General features: G+C 34.1%; 1 protein-coding gene across 1 annotated transcript in view; it reads right to left on the reverse strand.

The window, feature by feature from the left end:
- CDH19 (cadherin 19) overlaps positions 1 to 8,751 on the reverse strand; it is a 105,193-nt gene extending 96,442 nt beyond the window's left edge. The window contains exon 1 of the mRNA XM_027576791.2: positions 8,578 to 8,751. The gene's annotated coding sequence lies outside the window, so the exon portion shown is untranslated. The remainder of the gene's footprint in view (positions 1 to 8,577) is intronic.
- Positions 8,752 to 15,148: the final 6,397 nt, after the last annotated feature.

Raw genomic sequence — 15,148 nt, forward strand, 5'->3', positions numbered from 1 at the left:
AAAGTCCAAAACAAATACAAAGCATAAAAATATAACTTAAAAGAAGCAAAAACAAATGCCAGGAGTGGTAGAGACCAACAACAACAACAACAACAGAAGAAAGGAAGAAGACCAAAAGCTCCTTAAATAAATAAAAGAAGATACTTCCCCAGTGAAACAAGCATAGCAAGCTTTTAATAAGAGTATTTAGAGAATAGGAATTGTAATTCCTGGCTATTTTTTAAAGGTGTGTGGGGGAGGAAATTTTGAAAGATAAATTTGGAGAAAAATCTTTAAGAAAGTAGAAAAACAAGGCATGGGTATAGAAAATAGGATAAAAAAGATTATTAGGGGATTAATTCAAAAGGCACAACATAAAAAAAAATAAATCTCAGAGAAATGGAATAAATGTCCATTCACTTTCTCCACATTTTTCTCATCCAAACTAAGGAAAAATGCAATCTGGCTTTCCCCCCCCAATACTACAATGCAACCAATCCATCCAGGTCAAGAGGGATACCCTTTATTTCTTTAATGAAATTCAATAAATTCTTTTCTTTCTTTTTTGAAATTAACTTTACAGTTGCATAGCACATTGTTGCCTTCATCATAATTGCAATTCCCTTTTTAAAAATTCTCTCCTTTTTGGCTTGCAAAGCTCTACATACTTTCAAGTTCCTCCGTCACCTCAAAATCTCTATTTCATTTTATTTTTCTCTTCCTTAAATACTAGAGTGCCATTCTTCAGAAATGCTTTGCTCATTCTATATGTGCGGTAATATCTGCAGATTTTATGGCTTCAGTTAATGTCTATATACCAAAGCATCACAAAGGATTCTCAGCAGTCCATATTTCTCTCTTTCTTATCTATAGACCTACTTTCCAAGAGGCATTTCAAAGTCCACGTCCCACAGAGAAACCATTATCTTTTTAAAAAAATTTTATTGTTATGTTAATCACAATACCTTACATCATTAGTTTTTGATGTCGTGTTCCATGATTCATTACTTGTGTATAATACCCAGTGCTCCATGCAGAACGTGCCCTCTTTAATACCCATCACCAGGATAACCGATCTACCAACCCCCTCCCCTCTAGAACCTTCAGTTTGTTTTTCAGAGTCCATCGTCTCTCATGGTTCATCTCCTCCCCCCCCGATTTCTCCCCTTCATTCTTCCCCTCCTGCTATCTTCTTCTTATTCTTTTTTTTTCATAACATATATTGCATTGTTTCAGAGGTAGAGATATGTGATTCAACAGTCTTGCACAATTCACAGCGCTCACCATAGCTCAAACTCTCCCCAACGTCTATCACCCAGCCACCCAATCCCTCGCAACCACACCACTCCAGCAACCCTCAGTTTGTTTCCTGAGATTAGGAATTCCTCATATCAGTGAGGGCATATGATACATGTCTCTCTCTGATTGACTTACTTCGCTCAGCATAACACCCTCCAGTTCCACCCACGTCGTTGCAAATGGCAAGATTTCATTCCTTTTGATGGCTGCATAATATTCCATTGTGTGTGTGTGTGTGTGTGTGTGTGTGTGTGTGTGTGTGTGTGTGTGTGTGTGTGTGTATACCATGTCTTCTTTATCCATTAATCTGTCGATGGACATCTTGGCTCTTTCCACAGTTTGGCTATTGTGGACATTGCTGCTATAAACATTGGAGTGCGCATACCCCTTCGGATCCCTACATTTGTATCTTTGGGGTAAATACCCAGCAGTGCAATTGCTGGATCATATGGTAGTTCTATTATCAACTTTTTGAGGAACCTTCATACTGTTTTCCAGAGTGGCTGCACCAGCTTGCATTCCCAAAAACAGTGTAGGAGGATTCCCCTTTCTCCATATCCCTGCCAACCTCTGTTGCTTCCTGACTTGTTAATTTTAGCCATTCTGACTGGTGTGAGGTGGTATCTCATTGAGGCCTTGATTTGGATTTCCCTGATGCCGAGTGATGTTAAGCACTTTTTCATGTGTCTGTTGGCCATTTGGATGTCTTCTTTGGAAAAATGTCTCTTCGTGTCTTCTGCCCATTTCTGGATTGGATTATTTGTTCTTTGGGTGTTGAGTTTGATAAGATCTTTATAGATTTTGGATACTAGGCCTTTATCTGATATGTCATTTGCAAATATCTTCTCCCATTCTGTCGGTTGTCTTTTGGTTTTGTGGACTGTTTCTTTTGCTGTGCGAAAGCTTTTTATCTTGATGAAGTCCCAATAGTTCATTTTTGCCCTTGCTTCCCTTGCCTTTGGCGATGTTTCTAGGAAGAAGTGGCTGCAGCCGAGGTCGAAGAGGTTGCTGCCTGAGTTCTCCTTTAGGATTTTGATGGACTCCTGTCTCACGTTTAGGTCTTTCAACCATTTGGAGTCTACTTTTGTGTGTGGTGTAAGGAAATGGTCCAGTTTCATTCTTCTGCATGTGGCTGTCCAATTTTCCCAGCACCATTTGTTGAAGAGACTGTCATTTTTCCGTTGGACATTCTTTCCTGCTTTGTCGAAGATTAGTTGACCCTAGAGTTGAGGGTCCATTTCTGGGCTCTCTATTCTGTTCCATTGATCTACGTGTCTGTTTTTGTGCCATAACCATACTGTCTTGATGATGACAGCTTTGTAATAGAGCTGGAAGTCTGGAATTGTGATGCCGCCAGCTTTGCTTTTTCTTTTTCAACATTCCTCTGGCCATTCGGGGCCTTTTCTGGTTCCATACAAACTTTAGGATTATTTGTTCCATTTCTCAGGAAAAACTTGATGGTATTTTGATGGGAATTGCATTGAATGTGTAGATTGCTCTAGGTAGCATTGACAACTTCACGACATTTGTTCTTCCAATCCATGAGCATGGAATGTTTTCCATTTCTTTGTGTCTTCCTCAATTTCTTTCATGAGTATTTTATAGTTTTCTGAGTATAGATCCTTTGCCTCTTTGGTTAGATTTATTCCTAGGTATCTTATGGTTTTGGGTGCAATTGTGAATGGGATCAACTCCTTAATTTTTTTTTCTTCTATCTTGTTGTTGGTGTAGAGGAATGCCACTGATTTCTATGCATTGATTTTATATCCTGCCACTTTACTAAATTCCTGTATGAGTTTCTAGCAGTCACATAATCTCATAAAAATTATACTTATGATTTAAGAGCTGTGTGTTTTAAACATTGGTTTAATACACACGCACACTGATAACATTGCTTCATATATTTAAAATAGTTTAAATATAAATTTCATATAAGTAACTTTATGTATGTCATCCATTATGTAAAGAGGCATACAACACAAGAAACAACAGGTGTTGGCAAGGATGTGGAGTAAGGGAGACCCTCTTGCACTGTTGTGGGAATGCAAACTGGTACAGCCACTCTGGAGAACAGTATGGAGGTTCCTCAAAAAATGAAAAATAGAACAACCCTACAATCCATCAATTGCCCTACTAGATATTTACCCAAAGAATACAAAAACACCAATTCAAAGGTATATATGCATCCTAAAGTTTATAGCAGATTATCTACAATAACCAAACTATGGAAATACCCCATGTCCATTTATTGGATGGATAAAGAAGGTGTGAAACACACACACGCACACTGAAATATTACTGAGCTTTAAAAAAAGAATGAAATTTTGCCATTTGCAATGATGTGGATGGAGCTAGAGAATATTTTGCTAAGCAAAATAAGTCAGAGACAGACAAATAACATTTGATTTCACTCATATGTGGTTCTGTTAAGAAACAAAACAAACCAGCAAAGGGGAAAAAAAAGAGAGGCAAACCAAGAAACAAATTCTTTTCTTTTTTCTTTTTTTTTTTTTTTAACAAATTCTTAACTATAGAGAACAAACTGATGGTTACCAAAGGGGAGGTGGGTGTGTAGATGGGTTAAATAGGTGATGGGGATTAAGGAGTGCAGTTGTGAGGAGCACAGGATGATGTATGGAATTGTTAAATTACTGTATTATACACCTGAAACTAATATAACACTGTATGTTAACTAAGTGGAATTAAAATAGAAATTTTAAAAAATTAAAAAAATAGAAGGGACAGAAAATAATAAAATGGCATAGAATTTTAACAAATAATTTGTGTAGTCTTGAAATTATCAAATGAATATATCTCTATACATGTGTATATATATATATATTTTTTTTGAAATCTGTCCATAGACAAATACAGGCACACACATATGTGTATGCATGCAAACACATATACCCATTTTTACCAGTCTTTATGATAGTCATTTTTAATGGCTATATATTATTTTATTGTGGTATAGAGCATATTATTTTACTCAATTAATCATTTATAATCCTTTTGTTCTAGATACTCTTCCTCATCTACTTTTAGATTATTTAAGTATGATAAAGTCCCAGGAAAGAGGTTTTGGCCCAAAATTTGGCCCTAATTTTGTTTGTTTGTTTGTTTCAGGAGTAGCAGTAGAATTTAGTGATTCATCACTTAAAATAACACCCAGTGCTCATCACAAGTGCCCTCCTTAATACCCATCCCCATTTATCCCATCCCCTGCCCACCTCCCTCCATCAACACTGTTTGTTCTCTATTAGTGAATAGTCTCTATGGCTTGCCTCCCTCTCTTTTTCTTTTCCTTTTCCCCCTTCCTCTACATTCATCTCTTTTGTTTCTTAAATGCCACATGTGAGAGAAATCATATGGTATTTGTCTTTCTCTGACTGACTTACTTCATTTAGCATAATACACTCTAGCTCCACCCACGTCATCGTAAATAGCAGGATTTCATTGTGTTTGATGGCTGAGTAATATTCCGTTGTCACATATGTCCATTTATTATTAACCAATAATTTGGAGTCAAATCCTGATATGCCTTTAGAATTGGTATGTTTTACAGACACTGGATAAAAGAGAGAAAATAAACAAAGAAAAACCAATGTCTTATATAGACACAAAAACAAAAGCCTTATTATGAAGGAGGAGAAGGAGGAGAATTATATCCATCTGAAAAGTAATGTTATAGCCCCTTTATTTTTCATCCAATAGGATAGGAAATGGTTATATTTTGCTTTACTAGTTCAAAAGCAATTTCAAGCATTGTCATGAAGTATTTCCTTAATAACAAATAACAATACCATTAAAAAGTTTATAGAAAGATGCATATATATCCTTTTCTCTTTATCTTTTTAATGTTCTAGTTACATTTTATGTTTCTATGATTTTCATAGTACTATCTCCTTAGCAAAAAAAAGTCATAGAACCTTCACTAGAGATTTAAAAAAGTCTCCACTAGAGATTAAAAAAATAAAATAGGTGGCAAACTCCTGGAAACAATGCAGTTATAGTCCAATTTAAAGACAGAAAAAATGGTGGCATTTTCCTTTTCTATGATTTATGTATAATTTTCTCATTTCCACAGAAATAACATTTCTAAATTTTGCACTTAGAGAAAATTACCTGGGTTATTTTGAGCCATAATTGATGCGCCAAAATTATTCCCACTTTAATATACTATCCTACAAATTGGCAAGTTCATTTATCATGTAAGTTCTTATAAAATGTAGATGTACTGATCCTGTATGTTGATGTCACTGTCCAATACTAACATTTCAAACTTGACTTGCTATGTCAAAGCAAAGTCTCAATTGTATGCTTTGCTTTAATTTTAAAATATTCTTTGATGATTCTGACTGTATTTATTGAGTAATTAATACAATGAATTTCTGACAAAAACATTTTTGTTTTACTAATGTCTCACTAAAGTGAGACACAAATGCTTTTACTGAATCATATCAGAATTTTCAAGAGGGCATGCATCATTTCAAAAAGAAATTGATTTGTTGTAAGTTGTAAAAAGGCAGGTTTTAGAGCATTTTAGGTGGACTCTTTCTAGTGAGTGGTGATGAAAGTTGAAAACTCTTAACAGTATGGTTTTTTAAAAAGTGTCAAACACCTTTCTGGTCGTCTTTCTGGTTACTTTTAACAAAAGTAACTCATTTCAAATCTGGGAGATGTCAAAAACAATGCTAGAAAGAAAGGATTCATGTCAGGTTATTAAGTTTCATGTTTGTTTATTTTTCATCCTCAATCTGTTATGCCAAAGTAAAGATACAGGTATTGGAAGATCATAAATATTAGAGGGAATTCTCATGACAACAAAATATAAAAGTTCCATTTTTTCATATTTATTATCATGGTTCTCAAACATTAGGTCAGTAGCAATAAATCACAGTCTAAAAAAAGGTATATGAAAAGACCAATATATCCTTTTAAATCATGTGATACCTTTATTTCTGTTCTATTACTACTCAGTAACATGTTAAATACTACTCTGTAAAACTTTGAATATAACAATATTTAAAGGGTACATGTTAAGAGCATGAGTGTCAAAAAATTCAGTATCAGTTTATATTTAGTTATAGATTAACATTTATCAAATTATATGTATCTCTATTATGACAAATTCCTGAAAGATGGGTCGGATTTCTTAAGAATGCTTGGGAAACATTTATGCAAATCATTTTAAAGCATCTTAATGTATGATAATTTAATTAAATTAATTTTTTAAAAAGTTCCCAGGGATAAGTACATTGGAAAGATTCTAAGGGGGAAAACAAAACAAAACAAAACAAAATATATGAATAGATAAAAAATCATTTAAGACTTCTACAGTTTGTGTGTGTGTATGTGTTTATGTGTCTGTGTATGTGTGTGTGTGTGTGTGTGAGAGAGAGAGAGAGAGAGAGGTAGAGAGAGAGTGGGTTTAAGCATAAAAGTATAAATATTTCAGTATTTTATTAGGTCACTAAGACTTCTACAGTTTGTGTGTGTGTATGTGTTTATGTGTCTGTGTGTGTGTGTGTGTGTGAGAGAGAGAGAGAGAGAGGTAGAGAGAGAGTGGGTTTAAGCATAAAAGTATAAATATTTCAGTATTTTATTAGGTCACAAGTAAAGAATTATTAAAATTGCAAATGGAAAATGAAGATAGAATTTACATAATGATGTGAAACATTTCAGTCATTGTTAAAAAGCCTTGGTAAAGCAAAAAATACATATAAAGTATAAAGGAATAAGTCATTTAGAGATGACTTCTAAATTTTATAAACTTGTTATTTGTAAAAATTGAATAATTTTATTATTTATTTATTTATTTATTTATTTATTTATTATTTTTAAAGATTTTATTTATTTGACAGAGAGAAAGACACAGTGAGAGAGGGAACACAAGCAGGGGGAGTGGGAGAGGGAGAAACAGGCTTCCCGCGGAGCAGGGAGCCCGATGTGGGGCTCGATCCCAAGACCCTGGGATCCTGACCTGAGCCGAAGGCAGACGCTTAATGACGGCCACCCAGGCGCCCCAAAACTGAATACTTTTAAGCTTTTTAAATTTTATAATGTTTATTCCTTTTTGGGAATACGTTTATTGGTTACAAAATTTGGTGTCCAGAAATGTCCACATTATATAAAAATTTAAATAGTTCCAAACTGAAAATTATTATTACATTACTTGATATTGCAAATGTATCTAAAATATAAATATATACCACTTAATTTGTAAATATTTTACATAAATAATGTCTTCTCTATAGATATGTTATTTCAAAAAATGAATTCCTTGAGCTAAAATGTAAATTTATATAAAGAAAACATTTGCCATTCTATTTAGATATGTTTGTTGCTACCTCTTCATGTGTTTTTATATGCTAGTTACAGATTTACTAAATCCCGTTGCCAAACTTACATTGAAATATTTTTTTAAAATTAGTAACCCTATTAAAAATACTTGTAATAAATTAAAACTGAAACAATATTAAATACCTTTCACAATTTGCATTTTTGTAATTTACACTTTTATGTCTTTCATATTTTTGTGTGTCTTTCATATTTGATGAATTAGCCTTTTTATTACATGTGATGGATATAATTTATTGCAAATTAATATGTGCATGTTTGACTATGTAGGTATCTGTATTGATAATTTGTCCAGTTGTTTACTTTCATTATTATTATTATCATAGTCTTAATTACTTAAGTTTTTTTGCTTTAAGGCTTTTTTAATGTCAATAAAAAGTTTGATAGCCAAACAACTGACAAAAAGGAAGAAAATAAAATAACTATAGGTCAACTTTGAGAATAGATTGTCCTTCAAAGAAACACTTAATTTTATTCAGATATGCAGAAAGCTCCATATTAAATATCATTTCCTAAGAAGTAAATAATTAATTATATTAAAATATTTACTTTATATTTTTCTTGTTTCTTTAAGGTGACTTTATTGTTCATAGCATCTGATAGTACAGATAAATACATGATAAATTAAAAAACAAAATCCTAGAGGAAGAAAAAGAAACAGTAGTGATACATTCCTCCCAAGAAATTTAACGTTTTAACTGTTCTGGAATGAGCAACTTTCATTTTTCTCAGTCCGAACTGTAGAGATGGCCAATTGTTCTCACAAATATTTGTTTTAGAGAAAGTTCAATATACACATTGTGATTTTAAATTTTTTAGAAAAATTTTTTTCCCTTATGAAACACAACCTAGCAAAGCACTTTTCAAGTCTTTTCTGGCCCTATATTCATTAAGAGACAATTTATATAATTCAAATATGCCTAATTATCACATCCTTACCTGTGTTATCTTCAAGTTCTAGGAGTTCTGCAAAAATTGAAATTCAAAATTCATAATAAACACATGAGGAAGAGGAGGAGAGATGGTTCTTATTTTTCTTCACGGGCTTCTCCTCAAACTGGACATGCGCTACACTGCTCTGAGCTAGAGACGCTTGTGCACTTAGTACCACACCACCAGTATGTCACTGCTTGCAGAATGCTATTTTGGGTTCTCTGAGTACAGCCAGGAACACTGAGCCTTTTGTGCAAAATATCATAAGGGCACTCTGATGTCCGTTCATAGGCTTGGATTAAAATGCAGACAGCTCCAGCAAGTGGTATGAGCCATTTTTTTTTTTTTTTCCTTTTTCCTAACAACAAGCAAAAGGAAAATACTTACTGGCCTGAGGTGATAAGGAGGGAATTCAACTTCTGTAAGACAGTCCTACAAATGGAAAGGACATTCCCTCTACTTGGGGATTAGCTGATGAAACAAATGATCAATTTAAAACAGGCACAAAAGTTACTAAAAAGAGAAGAGCTTTTCCACTCTGCGTCTATGCCTTCTGGCTGCTTCTTAATTCAGTTTTTCTGCTCAGGAATCAAGTAAAATACAGAAAGAGAGGGCAATGTCTAAATTAAAATCCTTTTCTTCTCCTGGTTTATCTATTACCTAAATATACTTACTTTATTAAGTTTATAATTAGATTCTGTTATAGTTATTGTTCTTTATTATGAGATGCATAATATTAAGCTATATGCTGATTACTAAAGCTGTTTTTAGTTAAAATTAAATTATGATTGATGTCTAAAAAACTTAGTATTTTTAAGGTTTACATAGGCAATTACTGTGAGGAGATAACCACAAATTTCAGAAAGACACAGTTTTGGGACCCTATGCATGTTCGTTGCTTTTTAACATAACAAGGGAAGGGTAGTAGGAAAGAGATTACAAGTAATGCCAGTGATAACTAAATCGATCATGTGATGTCTAGTTTATGCTTACTTCATATTTAAGTTCATAAAGAACAAACTTTATTAGTTACCATTTGCTAAATAAATGTTAGATGCCTGTATAACATGAGTCAAAACCAAAACTAATTTTTTTCTTTAGGCATTTTTTAAAAATTGTGTTAAGAACACTTAATATGAGATCTACCCTTTTCAATTTTAAAGTACATAACACAGTATTGTAAATGATAGGCAGGATGTTGTACAGCCAATCTCTAGAAGTATTTAGCTTGCAAAGCTGAGACTTTATACCCATTGAGCAACTCCCCATATCCCCCTGCCCAGGCCTTATCAACCATCATTCTACTCTCTGCTTCTATGGGTTTGACAACGTTAGATACTTCATATAAATGGGATCATGCAGTATTTATCCTTCTGTAAATGACATATCATTTGCATAATGTCCTCTAGTTTCATCCGTGTTCTAGTGTGTATGTAAGAATCTAACTTTTTACGGGATATTGTCTCCTGTCTTGATACCACAACCACAAAGTTCCACTTTGGGTTGCAACTGTGCTTTTTCAACCTACATGTAAATGTTCACTACCATGTTCCAGAGCTTGTGTTACGGCATAATGGCGCTGATGCAGGTCAGCATTTGCTATGCTGATTATTGTATCAGAAAAAGGATAATCACAAATGCAGAAGTTACATTAAGACAGGATTAAATTTTCTAAAGAATGTAGGGTTTGGAACTAATATATTTCAAGTAGAATATCATTAACAGAAATTTGCAATTTCATTAAATGGAAGGTATGTTATAAAACACCTATGCAAAGTGAACAACTAGATTTGATTTTAATATAGACACAAAGTACTTTCTTTTTTTTTTAATTTATTTTTTGAGAGAGCAAGAGAGGAGAATGAGCATGAGCTGAGAGGAGGGGCAGAGGGAGGATTAGACACAAAGTTCTTTAACTTACTTAAAAAATTTTGTCCTCCCTGGAGGGTAAGAAGGGATTCACATCAGATTGGCTGGAATCGAGCAGTCTTTATATCTATGCCATAACCAAAAATGTAGACTGGCCTGGACTGATGGGACTAGTCATCACATAAACTCAGGGATTACTAGAACTTCATTTTCCTCATGTCAGAAAGAAAAGTACACAAAATCTTTCCCATTTTCGGAAAGAGCAAGAAATTTTGAATAGTGAATGGAACCTGACTGTATAGGAATGGAGAGTCTCAGAATTAAGTACACCGCTACCCAGATGAGTATCTAAGCCATTACATTGGGATTACCGGTGGTCTCCACACCACAGAATAAGCATGACGGAAGCTGGATAATTCCTGAGACACTCATGCGGTTTCACAGATAGAGAAACATTCTGGTTAACAATTGTCAGCTTTTCCATGCAATCTGGGTAGATTCTACAGTTGTCTTCTGCCAGCAGGCTTAGCAACAGAGCCTGGTGTTCCAGATGCTGTTAGCCAGGACTGTATTGAGTTAATCTAAATAAAGATTTGAATTAAAATATTATAATTCACCAATGCTCTAAAGAGCTACTGATTTCTTTCTTTTCTTTTCTTTTTTCCTCCGTCCCTTCCTTCCTATTTTTTCTGATTTTTTTAAAATTCTTTTAAAAAATTTTATTTATTTATTTGACAGAGAGAGACACAGCGAGAAGGGGAACGCAAGCAAGGGGAGTGGGAGAGGGAGAAGCAGGCTTCCTGCAGAGCAGGGAGCCCGATGTGGGGCTCGATCCCAGGACCCTGGGACCATGAGCTGAGCTGAAGGCAGACGCTTAACGACTGAGCCACCCAGGCACCCCTTTTTCTGATTGTTTTTTAAACCAAATAATTAAGGAATGTAAACCTACTGACTAACTGAAGACTGGACCAGCTAATGAAGTTCAGATCTAACAGTGGACAGAAGATGAAAACCACATGTTATTCAGGTTCTGACTTGTCCCTAGAAGATCAACCTTTAATCAGAAACTTCAGATCTACTTACTTCACAACATAACCTACTCAGGTGCCTCCAATTAGATATGTAGGCTTAGTCCAATCAGCTGTGGCCAGGATGATAGCATATAAGGTCTATGTCTTCATCACCACAATCTTGGAGCATAATACTTCTCAAATTAAATTTTATTGATGAACGGTTTTGGAAAAAAAAAAATCTCGATACGTGAAGATAGAAAAATTTGAAAATGTCCAAAAAAGGCTTACACAGTAAAGAAATGTGACACATATATAGAAACATAAAGTACACTAAGGATTAGTTGATCTGATGGCTTCACACTTTAGTTATCCAGGTTCATTTGCTCTCTTTTTGTGCTTCAGAGTAAATAATCTTTTCCCAAGAGCCCCTAAGATGCTTTGCTTTTGTCTTATTGACTAAAATAATTATTTGTCCCCATTTTATCTGAACAAAGTATGCCAAAGAGAAATGCTAAGAACCATTAAGCCATTCCTGCACTTGGGAGTAAGAACTACCTGGTACAGAAACAGATTAATTTCCCCAAATCAGGCTGGGGTAGTTGGCAACCAAAAGTATTCACTATAGACATGTGTGTAAAAAGTTGAAAATAAGGGCACCTGGGTGGCTCAGTTGGTTAAGGGACTGCCTTCGGCTCAGGTCATGATCAGGCTCCCTGCTCAGCAGGGAGTCTGCTCCTCCCTCTGACCCTCTGACCCTCCCTCCTCTCACGTGCTCTCTCTCTCTCATTCTCTCTCTCAAATAAATAAATAAAACCTTAAAAAAAAGTTGAAAATAAAAATAATAATTTCTGCTATGTATGATTTATAGATGTTATTCTTTTCTAATAGTCTAATTTGCTGTATTGTCTTTCTTGTTTGAGAAGTGCACATATATCACAATGATAAATAGGAGAAACTAAAATAATGATTAAAACAACAATAAGAAAAAACACTAGCTAATCCATATACTTCAAACAATAACAGATTGTTTTTTGTCAAGCTCAGTAAAACTTGGATCCTGGTAAAGAGACATTTTATTGAATATGGCAACATGTTGTAGTGTCTTAAAAGATTTATCCTTTACATTATAGTTGCAGCAGTCCTTAGTTTGATATAATTAAAATTTATCTGTTCATATATACCCATTTTTCCTTCTTTTATTTTGTTTTGTTACTGTTTTCTTCTGGGAGCAGACCTTGTTTTGGAGCTCTGCATCCAAGGAATAATTTTGTTTGATTAAACTATAACATAAACTGCATCATAGAGGAAGTTGGCAAATTAATAAATACATAAATAATGAAAGTTCCCATTCTATAAAAAACATTTCATTGGCAACTTAAAATACTGGAAATCAGAAGTATAAGCCCAGAAATACAGAATCATCACCCTTGACCCCTAGCTCTAGATCTCTCTATTAGACAAACATCTATCATCTTTACTTTTGCAAGATATTGTGTTAAGGTTATACCTATACAAAGACAAATAAGACTCTGACCAAACCATTTACTGAAAATGAAGAGCACAAATAATTTTTAAAGCATCAAACAGGAGTAAACCAAAATGAAAACCTGATAGAATCACATGGGAAAATAGGAACATCAACCTTCACTGAATATGTGATGAAATGTGAAATATGTGTTATTTTGTCAAGATCTGATCATGGAGACTTTTAGAACATAACAGCTTGTTTGCAGACTGGGTTTTACTGTACAACTAGATGTCTTTGTATTGCTTAAGTTCCCTGAAATATAATAGTATCTCTAAGACATTTCTGCATTTTATGAAAGAATTTGAATATATCTATGAAAATAAAGATCCTGCTTAAATGATATATATTTAAATTAGAGGCGCATGGGTGGCTCAGTTGGTTAAGTGGCCAACTCTTGATTTTGGCTCAGGTCATGATCTCAAGGTCCTGGGATCCAGCACAGGCTCTGGATCTGGATCAAAATCCTTTTTACAACAGACATTTTTTTAGAGCTGTTTTTGGTTTAAAGCAAAAAGGAATCTGCTTGAGGATTCTCTCTCCCTTTCCCTCTGCCCCTTCCCCTGCTTGGCCTTGCACAAGCATCCACCGTCCCTGCTCTCTCTCTAAATAAATAAATCTGTAAAAAAATAATTAATGTAACATACTCATTGGAAATTAATAATGTTTTAATATTAATTAAACAACAAATTTTCTTCACATCAGAATCTGCAAACTAAGAAGCCCATGTGTCAAGTCTACCCAGCCTTCTGTTTTCATTAAAAACAAACACAAAAATCATTTTATTGGAACAGAGCCATTCCCATTTGTTTACAAATTGTTCAAATTGTCTGTGGCTACTTTCATTCTATAATGGCAGAGTTGAGTATTTGCAACAGAGACTCCTGACCTACAAAACCTAAAATATTTACTATGTAGTCATTTACAGGAAAAGTTTATCAACTCCTGCTTTATATTCATGTGATACAGTGACTTCAAATGTTTATACTGTAGTTTACTCGAAAATTAAATTATATATACTTGATCAATAAATAAGTGTATGTATAAACACACATAAATATATAAAAATCTATACAGCAGAAATCATCTTATTCTATACTATCTTGTCTGTCACTGAGTTAATGCATTAATACAGTGGAATAAAACATTAGTATTTTTTTAATTCCTTAGCTATATTCTATATAGTTAAAATGCATGTATATGTATGTATGTGTGTGTATATATATTTTGTAGTGTAGGGTGTCAAGGCATTTTATTTGAGATATTATCCTCAGAATGGGTCTCTGCATATTTTTCCATAAAACACATTCATCATGTATCTGTTTTCCAGTTTGTTTATCTTGAGAATGAAGGGGGAATTTAAAGAAAATGTGGAGGCATATAGGTGCAAAATCCTTTTTACAACAGACATTTTTTTAGAGCTGTTTTTGGTTTAAAGCAAAATTGAACATAAAGTAGAGAGAGTTCCCATATTCCTCTGACCCCCACACATGCACAGTCTTTCCCGTTATCGTCATCACCCGCCAGAGTGGTACATGTGTTATAATCAATGAAATTACACTGACACATCATAATCATCCAGAGACCATAGTTTATATTAGGGTTCACTCTTGGTGTTGTACATTCTGTGGTTTTGGACAAGTACACATTGAAATGTATCCACCATTACAGTATCATATGGAATAGTTTCACTGCCCCCCAAATCCGCTATGGTCTGCCTTTTCATCCCTCCCTCCCTCTTAACCCCTGGCAACCACTGATCTTTTAATGTCTCCATGTTTTTTCCTTTTCTCGAATATCATATAGTTGGAGTCATACGGTATGAAGCCTTTTCAATTGGCTTCTTTTACTTATGAATATGGATTGAAGATTCCTCTATGTGTTTTCATGGTTTGATAGCTCATTTCATTTTATCCTTAAATAATATTCCATTGTCTGGATGCACCCCAATTTATCCTTTCACCTTCTAAGGGACCTCTGGGTTGCTTTCAAGTTTTAGCAATTGTGAATATAGCTGCTATAAACATACATGTACAGGTTTTTGTATGGACAGAAATTTTTCCTATTTGGTTTTAATTTTTTTAATATCTATCTTAAAGTGCTTTCATTCATACCCTCAACAGCGTTTAAACATCTTGCTTTTAATAAACATTTCTGCAAAATTTTCTTA

The sequence above is a fragment of the Zalophus californianus genome, chromosome 14, assembly GCF_009762305.2.
Source record: "Zalophus californianus isolate mZalCal1 chromosome 14, mZalCal1.pri.v2, whole genome shotgun sequence".
Classification (NCBI taxonomy): Eukaryota; Metazoa; Chordata; class Mammalia; order Carnivora; family Otariidae; genus Zalophus; species Zalophus californianus.